This window comes from Bubalus bubalis, chromosome 15, assembly GCF_019923935.1.
Source record: "Bubalus bubalis isolate 160015118507 breed Murrah chromosome 15, NDDB_SH_1, whole genome shotgun sequence".
NCBI classification, from domain to species: domain Eukaryota; kingdom Metazoa; phylum Chordata; class Mammalia; order Artiodactyla; family Bovidae; genus Bubalus; species Bubalus bubalis.
The window spans coordinates 11,144,054-11,162,591 of record NC_059171.1 but is presented as its reverse complement, the minus strand read 5'-3'; the positions used below and the strand labels follow the sequence as shown (position 1 = coordinate 11,162,591).

The window sequence follows — 18,538 nt, the reverse complement described above, 5'->3', positions numbered from 1 at the left end:
AACTGCCCCTTAGGGGGTTCCCTGAGGAGGCTTCAACTTTATGAAATGGTGACCCTTCTCGTATTACTTCTAACTAACCAAACCTCCCTTGCCTCCTCCCTTTAAGTATCCTTCTTTGGTCTTGAGCCCAAAGGACGGCTGTGTTGTTGTCATTCTTTCTCTTCTCAAATGAGATTCAGGAATCACATATATTTCAATGACCTCCTGCGTTTGAGGTGGAATGCTGCTGCTGCTGCTGCTAAGTCGCTTTAGTCGTGTCCGACTCTGTGCGACCCTATGGACAGCAGCCCATCAGGCTCTGCTGTCCACAGGATTCTTTAGGCAAGAATACTGGAGTGGGTTTCCATTTCCTTCTCCATGAGGTGGAATCAAAGTGTGTTTAGCTGCAGTTTGCTGTGAATTGTTCCTAATCTGACTTGAGGAGTTTCTCATTTTTAAAGCTGTACTCTGCTACACCCTGCCAGAGGACAGATTGAAGAAATTGCTTCAATACACATGTAAAACACCCATCCGCTTTATGGCGATGTGCAGTTAAAAGCCCACACGTGAATTCTAGAAGCTCATTACAATACTATAAACTGGTTTGTATACCAGTATCTAGTGATTCTCTATAAAGACTAATCTCTTTCTGGCCAGAATTTATTTATTTATTTTTTTTTTGATACAACATGGTGACCCTCATGTAGCTTCCATCAATCCCCAAGTGGCTGCATCAGTCATCCTGCCAGAATTTCAATTATTTGACGCAGCTACAATTCTGTACTCTCTTCTCTCATCCTTAGCATGGGTTTCTCACCAGCTTCTCTTATTTTGGGTAGCAAGCGGTCTCAATATATTCCCAAAGCCTGGCTAATTTCTTGTGCGGGCAGAAGTAGATATGATTAGGGAAGTACACACCCACTGCCTCAACTTCATTTATTCCATCTCTTCAAGTATCAACTTGTCCATATTATGGCAATCCCTTCCCTATTCTTGCATTAGCCTCTTACCTGGTCTCTTTGCATCTATCATTGCCCTTATGAACCTCTTGTACACCTTACACTATGACACCTTCAAGCCTTTACAATGATCATGTCTCTTACTTGCTTAACGAATTTATTTATTTTTTTATTGGAGTAGAGTTGCTTTACACTGCTGTGTCAGTTTCTGTTATACAGCAGAGCGAATAAGCCATATGTATACACAGGTTGCTGTTGTTTAGTTGCTAAGTTGTGTCCGACTCTTAGGAGCCCATGGACTATAGCCTCGCCAGGCTACTCTGTCCGTGGAATTTCATAGGCAAGAATACCTGAGTGGATTGTCATTTCCTTCTCTAGGGGATCTTCCCTAGCCTGGGGTGGAACCCATGCCTCCTACATTGGTAGGGTTATTCCTTACCACTGAGCCACCTGGGAAGCCTATATATATATATATATATATATATATATATATATATATATATCACCTCTTTTCAGGATTTTCTTCCTGGTTTGGTTACCACAGAGCACCAAGTAGGGTTCCCTGTGCTATACAGTAGACTCTCACCAGCTATCATTTATATATGTAGTAGTGTACATATGGAATCCCAGTCTCCCAGTTCACCCACTCCCTGGCCCTTTCCCACAGGGATCCATGCACTTGTTCTCTTTGTCTGCCTCTCTATTTCTGTTTTGCAAATAAGATCATCTCTGTCATTTTCCTAGATTCCACATATATGCATTAATATACAATATTTGCTTTTCTCTTTATGACTTCACACTGTATGACAGTCTCTAGGTCCCTGCACATCTCTGAAAATGGCGGTTTCATTCCTATCTATGGATGAATAACACGTCATTGGAGCTATATGCCACATCTTTACCCGTTCCTCTGTTGACTGACATTTAGATTGCCTCCATGTCCTGGCTATTGTAAATAGTTCTGCAATTAACACTGGGGTGGATGTGTCCTTTTGAATTATGGTTCTCTCTGGGTTTGTGCCCAGTAGGGGGTTTGTTGGGTCATAAGATAGTTCTATGTTTAGTTAAGGAACCTCCACACTATTCTCTTTAGTGGTTGTATCCGTTTCCATTCCCACATCAGTGTAAGAGAGTCCCTCTTCTGCACACCTTCTCTAGATCTGTTGTTTGTTACTTTTGAATAATGGCCATTCTGACCAGTGTGAGGTGTTACCTCATTGCAGTTTTGATTTGCATTTCTCTAATAAATAATGATATTTGTCAGTTGCTTCATTTGCAAATTTTTTCTCTCGGTTCTGAGTGTTGTCTTTTCATCTTGTTTATGGTTTCCCTTGCTGTGCAAAAGCTTTTAAATTTAATTAGGTCCCACTTGTTCATTTTTGTTTTTATTTTTATTACTCTAGGAGGTCAGTCAAAAAGGATCTTGCTGCGATCTATATCAAAGAGTGTTCTCCCTATGTTTTCCTCTGAGATGTTTTAGTGTCTGGATTAACATTTAGGTCTTTAACCTATTCTGAGTTTATTTTTGTGTATGGTGTTTGAGAGTATTTAATTTCATTCTTTTACATGTAGCTGTCTGATTTTCCCAGTACCACTTTTTGAAGCCTGTCTTTTCTCCATTGTATATTTTTGCCTTCTTTGTCATAGTTTAGGTGACCATAGGTGCAAGGCTTTATCTCTGGATTTTTATCCTGTTCCATTGATCTGTATTTCTATTTTTATACCAGTATTATGCTATGTTGATGACTGTAGCTTTGTAGTATAATCTGAAGTCAGGGAACCTGATTCTTCAAGCTCCGTTTTTCTTTCTTGAGATTTCTTTGGCTATTTGGGTTTTGTGTGTGTGTGTGTGTGTGTGTTTCCATACAAATTATAAACATTTTTGTTCTAGTTCTGTGAAAAATACCATTGGTTATTTGATAGGGGTTACGTTGAATCTGTAAACTGGCTTGGGTAGTATATTCATTTCATGATATTGATTCTTCTAGTCGAAGAACATAGTATATCTCTCCATCATGTTTGATTTCTTTCATCAAAATCTTATCATTTTCTGAGTATAAGTGTTTTCCCTTCTTAAGTAAGGTGTATTCCTAGGTATTTTCTTGTTGTTGCAGTGGTAAATGGGGCTGTTTCCTTAATTTCTCTTTCTGATTTTTCATTGTTAGTGTTTAGGAATGCAGTGGATTTCTGTGCATTATTTTTGCATCCTATAACTTTCCCGAATTCATTGATTAGACCTAGTAGCTTTCTGATGGCATCTTTGGGATTTTCTATGTATAGTATCATGTCATCTGCAAACAGTAACAGTTTTACTTCTTCTTTTCCAACTTGAATTCATTTTACTTCTTTTTCTTCTCTGATTGCCATGGCTAGGATGTCCAAAACTATGTTTTATAATAGTGCCAAGAGTGGACATCCTTATCTTGGTCTTGATCTTAGAGGAAATGCTTTTAGGTTTTCACCATTGAGAATGATGCTTGCTGTGGGTTTATCATATATGGCCTTTAATATGTTGATGTAGGTTCCCTCTATGCCCACTTTATGGAGAGTTTTATCATAAATGGGTGTCGAATTTTGTCAAAAGCTTTTTCTGCATCTATTGAGATTATCATATGGATTTTATCTTTTAATTTGGTAATATGGTGTATCACATTGATTGCATATATTGAAGAATCCCTGCATCTCTGGGGTAAATTCCACTTGATCATGGTGTATGATCTTTTTAATGTGTTGTTGGATTTGGTTTGCCAGTATTTTGTTGAGGACTTTTGCACCTAAGTTCACCAGTGATATTGGCCTGTAATTTTCTTTTTTGTGATTTCTTTGTCTGCTTTTGGTATAACACTGGTGGCAGCCTGGTAGAATGGGCTTGCGAATATTCTTTCCTCTGCAAATTTTTGAAAGAGTTTAAGGATAAGTGTTAGCTCTTCTCTAAACATTTGAAAAAATTTGCCTGGGAAACCATCTGGCCCTGGACTTCTGTTTGATAGAAGACTTTTCATCACAGTGCCTGCTCTTTGGTGGACGGAGTCTTTTTCTTCTGACGGGCAAGGCTGCATGAAGTGGTGTGTTTGGTTGTATCGGTGAGCTTAGTGTGTCTTTAGGCAGCCTGTCTGCTGATGGGTGGGGCTGTGTTCCTGCCTTGCTGGCTGTTTGGCAGGAAGTGTCCAGCACTGGAGCCTGGAGTCAGGTGAGTAGAGCCAAATCTTGGTGTCGAGATGGAGGCCTCCATGCAAGTTCTCATGGATTAATGTTACCTGGGGTTAGGGATTCTCTGGCAGCTCAGGGTCCTAGAATTGGTCCTTCCATTCTGCAGGCCCAGGCCCGAACCCTGGCCAGGGAACCTAGAACCCTCAAGACGCAAAATGCTGCCAGAGAAGAAAAAAAGAAAAGAAAAAAACCCAGACAAACAGAACCCAAGACGAGTAGCAAAAGCAAAACAAAAAACAGCAACAACACATGTACACACACAAACAAGATGAAAATAGACAAGTCAAGTTCAAGACAAATGATTAAAAATGACACCAAAGAAACAGAAACAAAAAGTTAGGCAGAGAAAAAGAACTAGAACAGAAAAAAAAAAAAAAAATGCAAAATGATAATAAAGTAAAAATAGAAACATTTAAAAGATATTTTAAAAAGTTTTAAATTAATAAAGACAACACCAACAACTGAACAAAAGGAAATAAAAAAAGAATAATAAGAAGAAGAATATTTCCCGAAGGCCTCCTCTCTCAGTGTTCTTGCTTCCACAGTGAGCCATAGCCAACCCATTGAACATTTTAATTATTTTCCATTGTTAGAAGTTAGGATAAAGACCAAAATCTGTAACATGACCTTTAACTAGGGTAATAATATAATATCCTCAGCAGGCTGGAGTGCATTTAAGAATGAAAGGGTATGTTATTTTTATATTAGACAGCAGGCATAAACTGAGACTGTCTCGGGTTTTCTGAGGCATGAGACTTGCTACGCTGAAGCTCTCCCTTTGCTTATCACTTCCTCTTTTTCCAGCCTCATGTTTCAGCTTGCTTGCTCTTGCATTTTACCCTCAGCCACACTAGGCTTCCCTTGGATTCTTAAATGTGCTGTACCATTAGCCGCAGAAGCACTTTCCTTTCTTTCTGGGTTGTTCTTCATCCTCTCGAGTTCCACCCTTCTCTTGACATAGTTAATTACTTTCCTTAAGCAAAATCCTATTCTAATATGGCCTCAGCCTGTGATCATTTCCTCAGAAAGCTTCATCCTTCCTGCATCCTTTAGCTAGTTCCTGCATTCTGCACTCACCAGATACCTCACTGACAAGGCAGCCTCCCTGTGATGAGCTCATCATGGTTGTCTCCCCCCATGGAACAAAAGACATGACACTGTTTCATCTCTGCATTTAGAAAGGTGCCCAAATCTCTATGTGTAGAAAGTGCCAGATATAATACCCACTTCATCAATACCTGTTGATTAAATTAATTAACACTGCCCTTAATACTTACAGAGTTTACACTGCAGACCTAAGGCATCTATACAGAGTGCATAAGAATGATCACCATATATAGATGACTTTTTAGAGCATGTATTAATTTTTTTTTTAATATTGAATTCAAGAAATCTTGGGCTCTTACCTACATCTTTTCTGTAGCCATTTAAAATTCTCCTTTTAGAAGAAAAGTTTTTAGTTTGCCTAAGATGAGGTAACCATCACAGGAATTAAAGACTCATGGTTCAATAACTATATTCTACATTCATGAAATGAAAAGTCCATAAAATATCCAATATTTTAATTTCAGAAACATTCACAATCAATACTGATCATCAAAGTCTATTCAATTGTTCAGTGACCCATGTCAATCATGATGACAGCTGAAATTCATCGATTGGGTATGTCCTACACAGGCAGTTTCCACTGGGAAAAGCACTTTGAAAGGAAGAAAGACCAAGCATAGGCCAGTTCGTGAAATAACTGTCAGTTGTCACACGAGCCCCTGGTGGTCTCGTGCCTTCAGACGATTCCTCCAATTCAAGTGCCAAGTTCTCTAGATATGCTGCACCCTTACCAAAACCTATTTTCAGAAAATGATCAGTTATATATATTGCAGGGAGAATGCTAACTTCCGTTATAGAAAAGTCAGAATTTTAAGCATCATCTCTTAATACGCTCAAGGAATATTAGGGGATTTGACATGGGGCTTATGGGCCATCCTAAGCACCTTCAAAATAAAGCCTATTGAGCACTGTGATAAAGAATTAGTCTCCCTCTCCAGGAAAGGTTACTCTACATTAGTAATTTCACACTCATATTTAGAATGTTTTATCCATTACTTCTTAAGATTTCAGGAATCTCTTAGTTTTAAAAATCTTTTTTTTCTGCCTGAAGAAGAATGGATAAGTTTAATGTGCAATTTAGTATCAAATAGTGGTTAACCAATATTGTTTCTAGAGCAAGATCTTACAATAGAAAACTTTAAGAAAATCTTCAGTTGACATAGAATCTGCTTTTAATAGTTTAATGATTACCATCCCTGAATTATTCTTTCTTGGGGTTGATTATCCTCAGACCACATGAAGTCAACCTTAGTATAGACCATTTGATGTGAAAGACAGGTGTGGAGGGAATCCAGATAATCTTTCAATCATTCTCTCTCTCTACCTTATAAGGCATGCACACACGCACACACACACACACACCTCCCACAAACACTCAGACAGGCATACACATTGCCATCTCCTGTGTATCAGGCATGGGCCTAGTCTTTAGCTTGTAACTCAGTGGGAAAGATAATTAGCTAGGTAGAGATAGAATGGAAAGAAATGATGCTGATTCTATCACCCTCTGTCATAGCAAATAGAGGCTATCAAAACGCCTGGAAATAAGGAAAATTTTATTGAGAAAATATAATTTGTATTTCCTAGACTTTTAAGATCCCTATGGGCTTCCGAGGTGGCTCAATGGTAAAGAATCTGCCCACAGGGCAGGAGACCCAGGTTCCATCCTTGAGTCAGGAAGATCCCCTAGAGACGGGAATGGCAACCCACTCCAGTATTCTTGCCTAATTTGATCTCTGGGTTGGGAATAGCCTCTAGGGAAGGAAATGGTAATCTACTCCAGTATCTTGCCTGGGAAATCCCACAAACAGAAGAGCCTGGTGGGCTACAGTCCATGGGGTTGCAAAGAGTCGGCCACAACGGTGACTAAATAGCAGTAGCAGCGGCAGAAGCAGCAGCACAGAAGCCCTTCAGAGCCTTTTACTTTTACAGTCAATATGCTTTCTCAAATTAAGCATGGAAAGAATATAATAAATGACACGAAAACTGTGCAATATTAGAATATTGGTTACGAAGGAAAGTAAAAAGAATGTAATATACTTCATACTAGAAGTACAGAGAGAATTCAAAGAGAAAATGAGTGAAATAATAGAATGAGATGAAAAGGACATTGAAGAATCAAGAAAACAAATTGAGAATCAATATACAAAACTAAGGAAAAAAGCAAAACACAGACAGGGAGAGGGAAGGAGAGAAGGAGGAAGGAATGGAAAAAAGATGTTACAGAAAAACTTGAACAAACTTTTTGGCCAACCCAAGAGAAGGTCAGAGTAACTCTTTCCACTTCTAGTTCTTTATTTTCTTTGCTTGTGGCTTAAAGACTTATGAATAAAAATTCTGTTGAAATTCTCCTTTGCCAAAAATTTCCCTTCTGGAGAAGGGAATGGCAACCCACTCCAGTATTCTGGCCTGGAGAATTCCATGGACTGTATAGTCCATGGGATCGCAAAGAATCGGACACGACTGAGCAACTTTCACTTCACTTCACTTCACTTCTTTTGAACACTTTTTGTACTGCCCTTCCTGTGATATGATAGATTATATATAGATAAAATAAAAAGATTTATTTTGAGACACCAACTCACATGATTTTAAAGGCTGAGACGTCATGACTTGCTGTCTGTAAGGAGAGCTAGTGGTATAGTTTCAGTCCAAATCCAAAGGCCTAGGAACCAGGGGAGCCATTGATGTAAGTTCCGGCTGGAGTCCAAATGTCCAAGAACCAGGGTGTGTGTGTGTGTGTGTGTGTGCACTCAATCGCTCAGTCGTGTCTGACTCCTTGTGACCCCATGAACTGTAGCCCTCCAAGCTCCTCTGTTCCTGGAATTTTCCAGGCAGGAATACTGGTCAGGATTCCATTTCCTACTCCAGGGGATATTCCCCAGCCAGGAATCGAAGCCACCTCTCTTGAGTCTCCTGCATTAGCAGGCGGATTCTTTACTACTGAGCCACCTGGGAAGCCCAAGATCCAGGGACAAAGGTGTAAATCCCTGTCTGAGTTCAAAGCAGTGGCGCCAATATCCCCAGACAGGAGACGCATGTCCTGCCTCAAGCAGAGGGCAAAGTTCATCCTTCCTCTGCCTTTTTGTTCTCTTCAGGCCCTTGGCAGATTGGATGATGCCCATCTATACTGGTATTCCTGGAGCATCAATAGGATGTTAGAACTTCTCCTTTTATCTTCGTATCTCTCCATCTCTATTTTATATTCTCCATCTCCCTGTTTTGCTACGTTAAATCTATCTAATTTGTTGAGTTAAATATTCTGTTACAAATTATTTCATCACCTCTGCCCAGGCTTATTTTAAACTTACTCATTGAATTTTAAATTTCTGCTTTTAAGTTTAATTTACACAATTTTCTATGTATATCTTGCAAATCTAAATGGTTTTTAAAAAATATGATTGTTATGTGCTTCTGTGTGCAACCTCTATTTCCCATTTTTAAATGCTAATAGCAGAAAGGAGTTTTAGATGTCTGCAGATGATCCCTTATAAGACTTCAGTCCCTTGGGTGTTTTTATCTTTCTGGACTACTAGATCATATTTCTTAGAATTTTATCTGTGGGCATACTTTGATTTTGGATTGAGGTACACCATGTGAATTTATTTACTTATATATTTGGGGATTTATAGTTTATATTTAAAAGGCCTGGGACTCTAGGAAGCTAATTGTGCAGATAATGTGAATTTAGATCATTGAAATACATAGAAACCAACTTGTGTTTGCAGATTGTCAAGGACTATATTTATTTATTTTTTCTATCATTTAGTGCCAAGGTCTAGATATGAAAGATTTCTGCTGCTTCTTCTGTGCAATTATTTTATTTTAAATTCACTCTTCTACTGAGGGTAGAACCATTTAGGATTCTTGATTGTTTCCTATCAAACGGTGCTTGGACTGCTGTAAGACTTCTCTGCAGTCGGTACAGACACTAAACACTGTAGTCATCAGCTGTGTGCTGGATAAACCAAGGATAGTATATTTACACAGTGGGTCCTATGCATCAGGAGAATAAATAAACTATCGTCAGTTGCTCTCATATGAATAGATCTCTCAAACAAAGCATTTTTAAAAAAGAAGCCAGTCACGAAAATATACGTATAGTATGCGGTTCCATTTTTATGGGCAAGACTAATCTCTAGTTGCAGAGTCAGGTGATCACCCTTTAAGGGAGTTAGTAACTGGAGAGAGAGGGGTGGACGGGGGAAAATGTTTGTTTCTTGGTTACAAAGGCTGTACACATTGCATGGGTGAGGTCACATAGGTGCGGGCTTACTTTGTGAAAATTCGTGGAACTGAACACCTGTGATGTGTTTACTTTGTTTGTATGTATATTATTGTTCAGGCTGGTCCTGAGTGCTGATGCCCTACTCTGCATCATGCCACTTGCATTAGGAGCAGAGGTTCATACTTGCCTTTTCCCTTATGTTCTTGCAGGTTCTCTTTCTTTTTTTTCCTCTCCTTTCGTTTCCTGACACACGATGCATTAAGGATGACTGGAGTCAGACATCCTGCATTAGAATCCAGATGTCACTACCCACTAACTAGTTTGAGTTAGATGCTAACCTTCAACCTGCAGCGTTCTCATTGGCAACTTGAGGAAAATAATAGTTCCTAAATGAAAGGATTATCATGAGGACTTAATTAGGTAATGTGCATAAAACTCTTCGGACTGTACTTGGAACACTGCAAGCTCTGACAAAGATTAGATGTGATGATGATTATTATTAACCTCCACTCTCCTTGATTTCATGTTATATTCCCATCCTCCCTGGTCTATTTAGATTGCAGCATCATCTATTTAGATTCCCCTCTACCCACTCTCCTTGTTCTCACCCTCTTTTCCACCAAGCTACAGTCTAAAGTACATGGTGGCAGGGTGCCCAGACACTTTTATTATCTCCAAGAGTGCTCTCAACAGCTATCACGCAAAATTGAAAAGAGGCGATTGCTTGATCCAAAATGAGAGAGAAAGGCTTGCATTCTCACATATTAGAAATGAAGTCTTAAAACCCCAACAGTACCTAGCACAGGATTCTGTATTTCAGCCTGGTGTTTCATAGATGTTTTTGACCCGGCTGGTGAGAAGAATTCATCCACTTCACACGCAGGGCTAGGATAAAATGTCCTTACAGATAGCCTCCCACAAAGGCGGCTCTGGTATTTGTGGAGGTATCGTCTTCCATCACCTGTATATTTGAGTCTTTAGTCTTCAGTTTGTCAACTTTCTTTAGTTATGGAACTTCATGACTAAATAGCTGAAGCTTTCTTTGCAGTGGAGGCGCTCATTTAAAAGTTGCTTTCTCATTGTAACACGCAATATGTTGAGTCATTTACATAGAATCTCATCTATAAATGGATATACTCATACATTAGTAATTCATTATAAAGATATAAAAAAATGTTTATGTAAGGTCCCTGGCACAGAGTGAGTGTGCAAAGAATGGTGGATTCTAGGTCAGATTAGAGTGCCGACCTGGAGGTATGGAAAAGAAGGAACACTGAATTTTCTTCTTCACTTCTCAGAATCCCATCTCCTTTCCCTTTCAGAGGCTTCAAGCTAGAGGTGGAAGAGGCCTGAGTGGTTTTATGCCATACTGTGAACTGCACGAGCAGCCTCACCCAGGATACCGTTTCCAAGTCACGCAACGTCGGTGTTCAAGACTATCCTGGTGACACTTCCGTAAGTGGGTTACAGATTGTTGCTGTGATGTGCAAAGCATATTGGATAAATGTCCTTAGGAAAGGGAAAGGCATTAGTCTTTTCGAGATCAATAGGATAATAAATTGTGTTTTGTTTCTCTACCTGGATTTAATGTTTACCTTTTACATAAACAGCAGCTTGCTTCTTTGCTGTCTCTGGTTTTCAAAGCTTGTAGGGCCTTGAAACACAGTTACTGTCTCCATGGTCAGCAAATCCCAAGTTTTTCTGGCATACAAATGGTCACACAATTGGAGAGAAAAAATAATTAAAGCAATTAAAAGCAAAGGCAGATGGTTTAGATGGTAAGTGTGGAGCAGAACTTTGATAATCCACACCACCCATCAAGTAACCTGTGAACCCCAAACAGAACCAAATTTCCAGGTAGACACATCCTCTCCCATGTATCAAACACATACTCCTAGCCTCCCCTCCCATGTCCCGAGGCTTCTGTGATATTCTTTTGGAGGAATTTCCCCTTTATCGCATTGTCAACAGTGTTTGAAATGACAGACTTCTGACTATCCAGTACTTAAGAATGAATATACATAATAAATAGTTTTTTGAAGCAAAACTGATTTACACTATTAGTTTCAGTTGTACAGCACAATAATCAGTATTTTTACAGATTATATTCCATTGAAGTATTAAGGCTTCCCTGATAGCTCAGTTGATAAGGAATCCACCTGCAATGTGGGAGACCTGGGTTCGATCCCTGGTTTGGGAAGATCCCCTGGAGAAGCGAAAGGCTACCAACTCCAGTATTCTGGCCTGGAGAATACTATGGACTGTATAGTCCATTGGGTTGCAAAGAGTCAGACACGACTAAGTGACTTTCACTTTCACTCTCAAAGTATTACAAGACAATGGCTGTATTTTCCTGTGCTATACAATGTATCTTGGTTGCTTATCTGTTTTTACACATAGTTGTTTGTATTTCTTAAGCCTATACCCTTATCTTGCTCTTCCCCACTGGTAACCACTAATTTGTTTTGTAAGTGAGTCTGTTTCTATTTTCCAAATAGGTTCATTTGTATCATATTTGTGGTTCTACATATAAGTGATATTATATGGTAATTTTCTTTCTCTTTCTGACATACTTCATTTAGTGTAATATTCTCTAGGTCCATCCATGTTGCTGCAAATGGCAGAATTTTATTCTTTCTTATGGATGAGACATATACCATTATGTACGTATGTCTTCTTTATCTATTCAGACACTGCTTTAAATTAACAGCAACTTAAATTATTTCCATTCCATTCTGCTTTCTTCAATTCAAATATGATCAATACTTAAGATTCTGCAAAAGCCAGTGTGGAGATACTTTTCATTAGCAAGGAGATTCATTGTGGAAGGACAGTTTTGTTAGTGTCATTTGTTAGCCTCTTTGTCTTCTTTCATCAGAGTTGCTTCGATTAAGGCAAACAAGTTCCTAACATCTTGAAAAATCATGATTCAGCCAATTAGAATGGAAATAGAATGAAAAAAGGTCTTCATAGTTTCTTTCCTTAATTTTCTTCCCAAATGACTCATTCTGAATGAAAAGTAATTTATGATATTTCTTATCCCAATTCAGTAGGGCTAGCTGGGAGACAGGGAGGAGGTTATACCCCCTCCCTGTATTATCCCAACTAAATAACATCTGTCCAGTTTGGCTGTATACACAGCTAGTCAGTGACAGACTCTTTGATCAACACTAAAATTAAAAACCCAAGTGTAACTAGAGTCCTCCTGGACTATATATCATTTGTTCTTATTTAGTCACTAAGTTAAGTCCGAATCTTTGCAACCCCATGGACTATAACACGGCAGGTTCCTCTGTCCTCAACTATCTCCCAGAGTTTGCTCAAATTCATGTTCATTGAATGGGTGATGCTACCTAACCATCTCATCCTCTGCTGCCCCTTTCTCCTCCCACCTTCAATCTTTCCCAGCATCAGGGTCTTTTCCAATAAGTCTGGTCTTCACATCAGGTGACCTAAGTATGGAGATACAGTATCAGCAACAGTATTTTCAATGAATATTCAGGACTTATTTCCTTTAGGATTGACTGGTTTGATCTCCTTGCAGTCCAAGGGACTCTCAAGAGTCTTCTCTAGAACCAAATTTCAAAAGCATCAATTCTTCAGTGCTCACCCTTCTTCATGGTCCAACTCCCACAACTGTACACGACTACTGGAAAAACCAGAGTTTTGATTAGATGGACCTTAGTTGCAAAATGATATCCTAGCTTTTTAATACAATGTTGAGTTTTGTCATAGCTTTCCTTCCAAGGAGTAAGTGTCTTTATTACATGATTGCAGTCACTACCTGCAGTGATTCTAAATCAAATCCCTTATGATTATACAGTGAAAAATAGATTCAAGGGATTAGTTCTGGTAGACAGAGTACCTGAAGAACAGTGGACAGAGGTTCATAATATTGTTCAGGAGGCAGTAATCAAAATCATTCCAAAAAAAGAAAGGCAAGAAGGCAAAAAGGTTGTCTGAGGAGGCTTTACAAATAGTTGAGAAAAGAAGAGACGCGAAAGTCAGAGAGAAAAGGAAAGATATACCCAATTGAGTGCAGAGTTCCAGAGAACAGCCCACAGATATAAGAAGGCCTTCTTAAATGAAAAATGCAAAGAAATAGAGGAAAACAATAGAATGGGAAAGACTAGAAAGCTCTTTAAGAAAACTGGAGACAGCCAGGAAACATTTCATGAAAGGATGGGCAATAAAGGACAGAAATGGTAAGGACCTAACAGAAGCAGAAGAATTTAAGAAGAGGTGGCAAGAATACACAAAAAAACTTTACAAAATGCATTTAATGACACTAATAGCCATGAGGGTGTGGTCACTCACCTAATGCCAGACATCCTGGAACGTGAGTCAAGTGGGCCTTAGGAAGCATTATTGTGAACAAAGCTAGAGGAGATGATGGAATTCCAGTTGAGCTATTTAAAATCCTAAAAGATGATGCTGTGAAAGTATGTGAGCCAGTATGTCAGCCAGTTGGAAAACTCAGCAGTGGCCATAGGACTGGAAAAGGTCAGTTTTCATTCCAATCTCAAAGAAGAGCAGTGCCAAAGAATTCTCAAACTAGCAGACAAATGCACTCATTTCCATGCTAGCAAGGTAATGCTCCAAATCCTTCAAGGTAGACTGCAACAGTATGTGCACTGAGAACTTCTAAATGGACAAGCTGGGTTTTGAAGAGGCAGAGGAACCAGAGATCCAACTGCCAACATTCGTTGGATCATGGAGAAAGCAAGGAAGTTCCAGAAAAACATCTTCATCTGCTTCATTGACTAGGCTAAAGCCTTTGACTATACAGATCACAAATTATGGAAAATTCTTAGAGATAGGAATACCAGACCACTCCTACCTGTCTCCTACGAGACCTGTATGTGGATCAAAAGCAACAGTTAGAACTGGATATGCAGCATCTGACTGATTCAAAATTGGGAAAAGAGTACGACAAGACTGTATATTGTCACTCTGCTTATTTAACTTATATGCAGAGTACATCATGAGAAATGCCAGGCTGGATAAATCCCAAGCTGGAATTAAGATTGCCAGGAGAAATATCAACAAGCTCAGATATGCAGATGCTATCACTCTAATGGCAGAAAGGAAACAGGAACTAAAGAATTTCTTGATGAGGGTGAAAGAGGAGAGTGAAAAAGCTGGCTTAAAACTCAACATTCAAAAAACTAAGATTATGGAATCTGGCCTCATCACTTTATGGCAAATAGAAGGGAAAAAGTAGAAGCAGTGACAGATTTTGTTTTCTTGGGCTCCAAAATCACTGCAGATGGTGACTGCAGCCATGAAATTAAAAGGTGCTTGCTCCTTGGAAGAAAAGCTATGACAAACCTAGACAGCATATTAAAAAACAGAGACATCACTTTGCTGACAAAGGTCTGTATAGTCAAAGCTATGGTTTTTCCCAGTAGCCATGTATGGATGTGAGAATTGGACCATAAAGAAGGCTGAGCACCGAAGAATTGATGCTTTTGAACTGTAGTGGTAGAGAAGACTCTTGGGAATCCCTTGGACTGCAAGAAGATCAAACAAATCAATCCTTAAGGAAATCAACCCTGAATATTCTTTGAAAGGACTGTTGCTGATGCTGAAGCTCCAATATTTTAGGCTACTTGATATAGAGAGCCAATTCACTGGAAAAGGCCTTGATGCTGGGAAAGATTGAAGGTAAAAGGAGAAAGAGGTGGCAGAGGATGAGATGGTTAGATAGCATCACTGACTCAAAGAACATGAATATGAGCAAAATCCAGGAGATAGTGAAGGACAGGGGAGCCTGGTGTGCTGCAGTCCATGGGGTCATAAAGTGTCAGTAATAACCTAGTGACTGAACAATAACAGTAGCAATACCTGAATGGCTTAGTGCTTTTCCCTACTTTCTTTGATTTAAGCCTGAATTTTGCAGTAAGGAGCTCATAATCTGAGCCACAGTCAGCTCCCAGTCTTGTTTTTCTTGACTATACAGAGCTTCTTCATCTTTGGCTGCAATGAACATAACCTCAATTCGTTATTGATCACCTGTGATGTCCATGTGTACAGTTGCCTCTTGGATTGTTGGTAAAGAGTGTTTGTTGTGATCAGTGTGTTCTCTTGACAAAACTCTGTTAGCCTTTGCCATGATTCAGTTTGTACACTAAGGCCAAGTGAAGTGAAGTGAGAGTCACTCAGTTGTGTCTGACTCTTTGCGGCCCCATGGACTATAGCTTGCCAGGTTCCTCTGTTCATGGAATTCTCCAAGCCAGAATACTGGAGTGGATAGCCATTCCCTTCTCCAGGGTATCTTCCCAACCCAGGGATTGAACCCAGGTCTCCCACACTGCTGGAGAATTCTTTACCATCTGAGCCACAAGGGAAGCCCAAGAATACTGGAGTGGGTAACCTATCCCTTCTCCAGGGGATTTTCCCGACCCAGGAATTGAACCAGGGTCTCCTGCATTGCAGGTGGATTCTTTAGCAGCTGAGCCACAAGGGAAGCCCCTCCAAGGCCAAACTTGCCTGTTATTTCAAGCATGTCTTGACCTCCTACTTTTGCATTCCAATCCCCTATAATGAAAATAACATCTTTTTTTGGTATTAGTTCTAGAAGGTGTTGTAGGCCTTCATAGAAGCAGTTAACTTCAGCTTCTTTGCATGAGTGATTGGGGCATAGAGTTAGGTTTACCATGATATTCAGTGGTTTGCCTTGGAAATGAACTGAGGTCATTCTGTCATTTTTAAGAATGCACCCAAGTACTGCACTTTGGACTCTTTTTTATCTATCACATGGGTGAAGGGATGATTAACAAATACTTATGCGTACTATATGCTGGGCACTCTGCCAACATCTTGAATCAAAAGTGGCTATTGAGAAAGAATGAACCTTTGAAACCATGAGGAAACTTGATTGTAGAATGGTTTTGTTTTTCTCCCCAATGCTGTATAGAATATGTAAAGTAACCTCCCATACTCTTGAGTGTGTTGATGCATGAGTGCAAATAAAATGCACAAGACTTGCACAGGGTAGCAGTTATATGCCTTTTTTATTTCTACACAAATAGGCCCAGCCCAGCTTTTGTTAATTGCTATTTAGAGTGATGATGATTGAAGTAAATACAGGAGTACAAATAGGAATGCTTTAAAATAATGGTGCAGTCATTACTAATTCATTTTGTATTTATTGTGGTATTAATTCTAATGAAGCTTCTTGATATTAATGTGGATGTTATAAGTACTCAGATTGAATTTTTCACTGTGAGTCAGTGTTAATTAAGTGAATGGTTATTACTACCTGTGTAATGGGCCTAGAAGGGATATTATTTTGGTGTTTATAGAAATCAATAGTAATGCTTTAGTAGTAAGAGCTGTTTTTATTCTTTCATGTTGATTATGGGTGTTGCTTGATTAACACATGTTTATTGTACAATAATATAATTAAGCAGAACCCAAACTCATGATCCCTAAGTTCCTGTGACATCTTCCTCCTCTGCCAAAGAAAGAGTCTATCATATTAAAGTTGTCCTGAAATGGAATAAACTTGTCTTTCTAAGTCTTTAAAACTGTGAGCCCATGTGTAGTTTATACGGAACATACTCCATTAGTCAGATTATTAGAAGAATCTGTATAATTTTCTGAAAGTAGTTAAATGAGGTGATGTAAAAGGGGTGGAATGCTATAAATTATAATTTTCTCATATCTGACATTGGTAGAATATGTTATAGTCCTCAAAGACCTTTCACAACTGTAGCCCTACTCCAATTATTTGTATTAGCAGTATTATTTTTAATAAGAAGCTATATGTTTAGTTCAGTTAAGAAAAGAATCTAACAGAGCAAAGATAATCTTGCTTCTGGGGTTGAATTCTAGCTCCATGGCTTACTAACCATATGCTCTTCTAAGATTCGATGTCATGATTTATAAAACAGGGATAACAAATGAATCTACCTCCTAGCTTTATGAAGCACCGTACTCACTAATTGGCACGGCTTAAGTTCCCAGTTTGCGTTAACTTCTGCAATTTGACTTGATGGACAGTTTGGCAGGGGACTGAAGGAGGCTGGTGTTGGCCATGGATCCATCTGCAGTGAAAGAAGAGGTGTTTAGGTAGCATTTTTTTGGTAGTGGAAGGGGGCATGATGAGAGAGGTATAGGAGGGAGGAGAGTGCAAAGTAAGACAGGAGGTGGAGCTGGCTGCTAGACCAGCTCATAGGAGCCAGCAAGGCAGTGAGGACCAGCTGCGGGAGGGCAGACCGCTCTTGGATTGAGACCCGCAGGAAGAAGGCGCACCACTGACTCAGGGAAGGTATCGTAAACCAAGCTGGCGCACTATGAAACCTGACCCCACGGTCTGCACATTGTGAGGAGAAACAGAAATGAGCCAAACTTTCCAAAATGCGTGCCACACTCAGAAATGTACTGCCAGAAGTGGGGATGACTTTTAGCAAATCTTATGCCTCTGAATTAACTGACAATTTGATTTCCTTCATGAATTAACATAAACTATGGGGAGGAAAAAATAATAATTTCAGTTGCAGATCTCAAATTGTGTTTTGCCTTAATAGGATTAAGATAGGTGTCAAAATGTTTATTATATGTAATTTTAATGATTTGTTGAGAATTAAAAACTCTATCAGTCATATCTATGTAGACTACATATATGCATAAAAGAAATACTATTGTAAAATATTGGAGATTAGTTTTTACTAAAAGTTTTATGTGCATACTAAGTTATTTCAGTCATGTCCGACTCTTTGTGACCATACGGACCGTAGCTCACCAAGTCCTCTGTCCATGGGATTCTCCAGGCAAAAATACTACAGTGGGTTGCCACACCCTCCTTCAGGGGATCTTCCTGACCCAGGGATTGAACCCGCATCTCTTACGTCTCTTGCATTGGCAGGTGGGTTCTTTACCACTAGCACCACCTGGGAAGCCCCTAAAAGTAATATAGCCTTCTGTTATATTCAGGTTTTAAAAGTAGAAACATATATATATACATATATGTATATATATAATTCCTTTGTACTAAAAAGCAAAACACATATTTTGGTAATTATTTAATAGCACATCAAACACACAGTCT

General features: G+C 39.2%; 1 long non-coding RNA gene across 1 annotated transcript in view; it reads left to right on the top strand.

Annotated features, from left to right (window-relative positions):
* LOC123329420 overlaps window positions 1-18,538 on the top strand; it is a 135,722-nt gene that overhangs the window by 6,822 nt on the left and 110,362 nt on the right. Inside the window, exon 2 of the long non-coding RNA XR_006544825.2 lies at window positions 10,806-10,938. This is a non-coding gene — a long non-coding RNA (uncharacterized LOC123329420). The remainder of the gene's footprint in view (window positions 1-10,805; window positions 10,939-18,538) is intronic.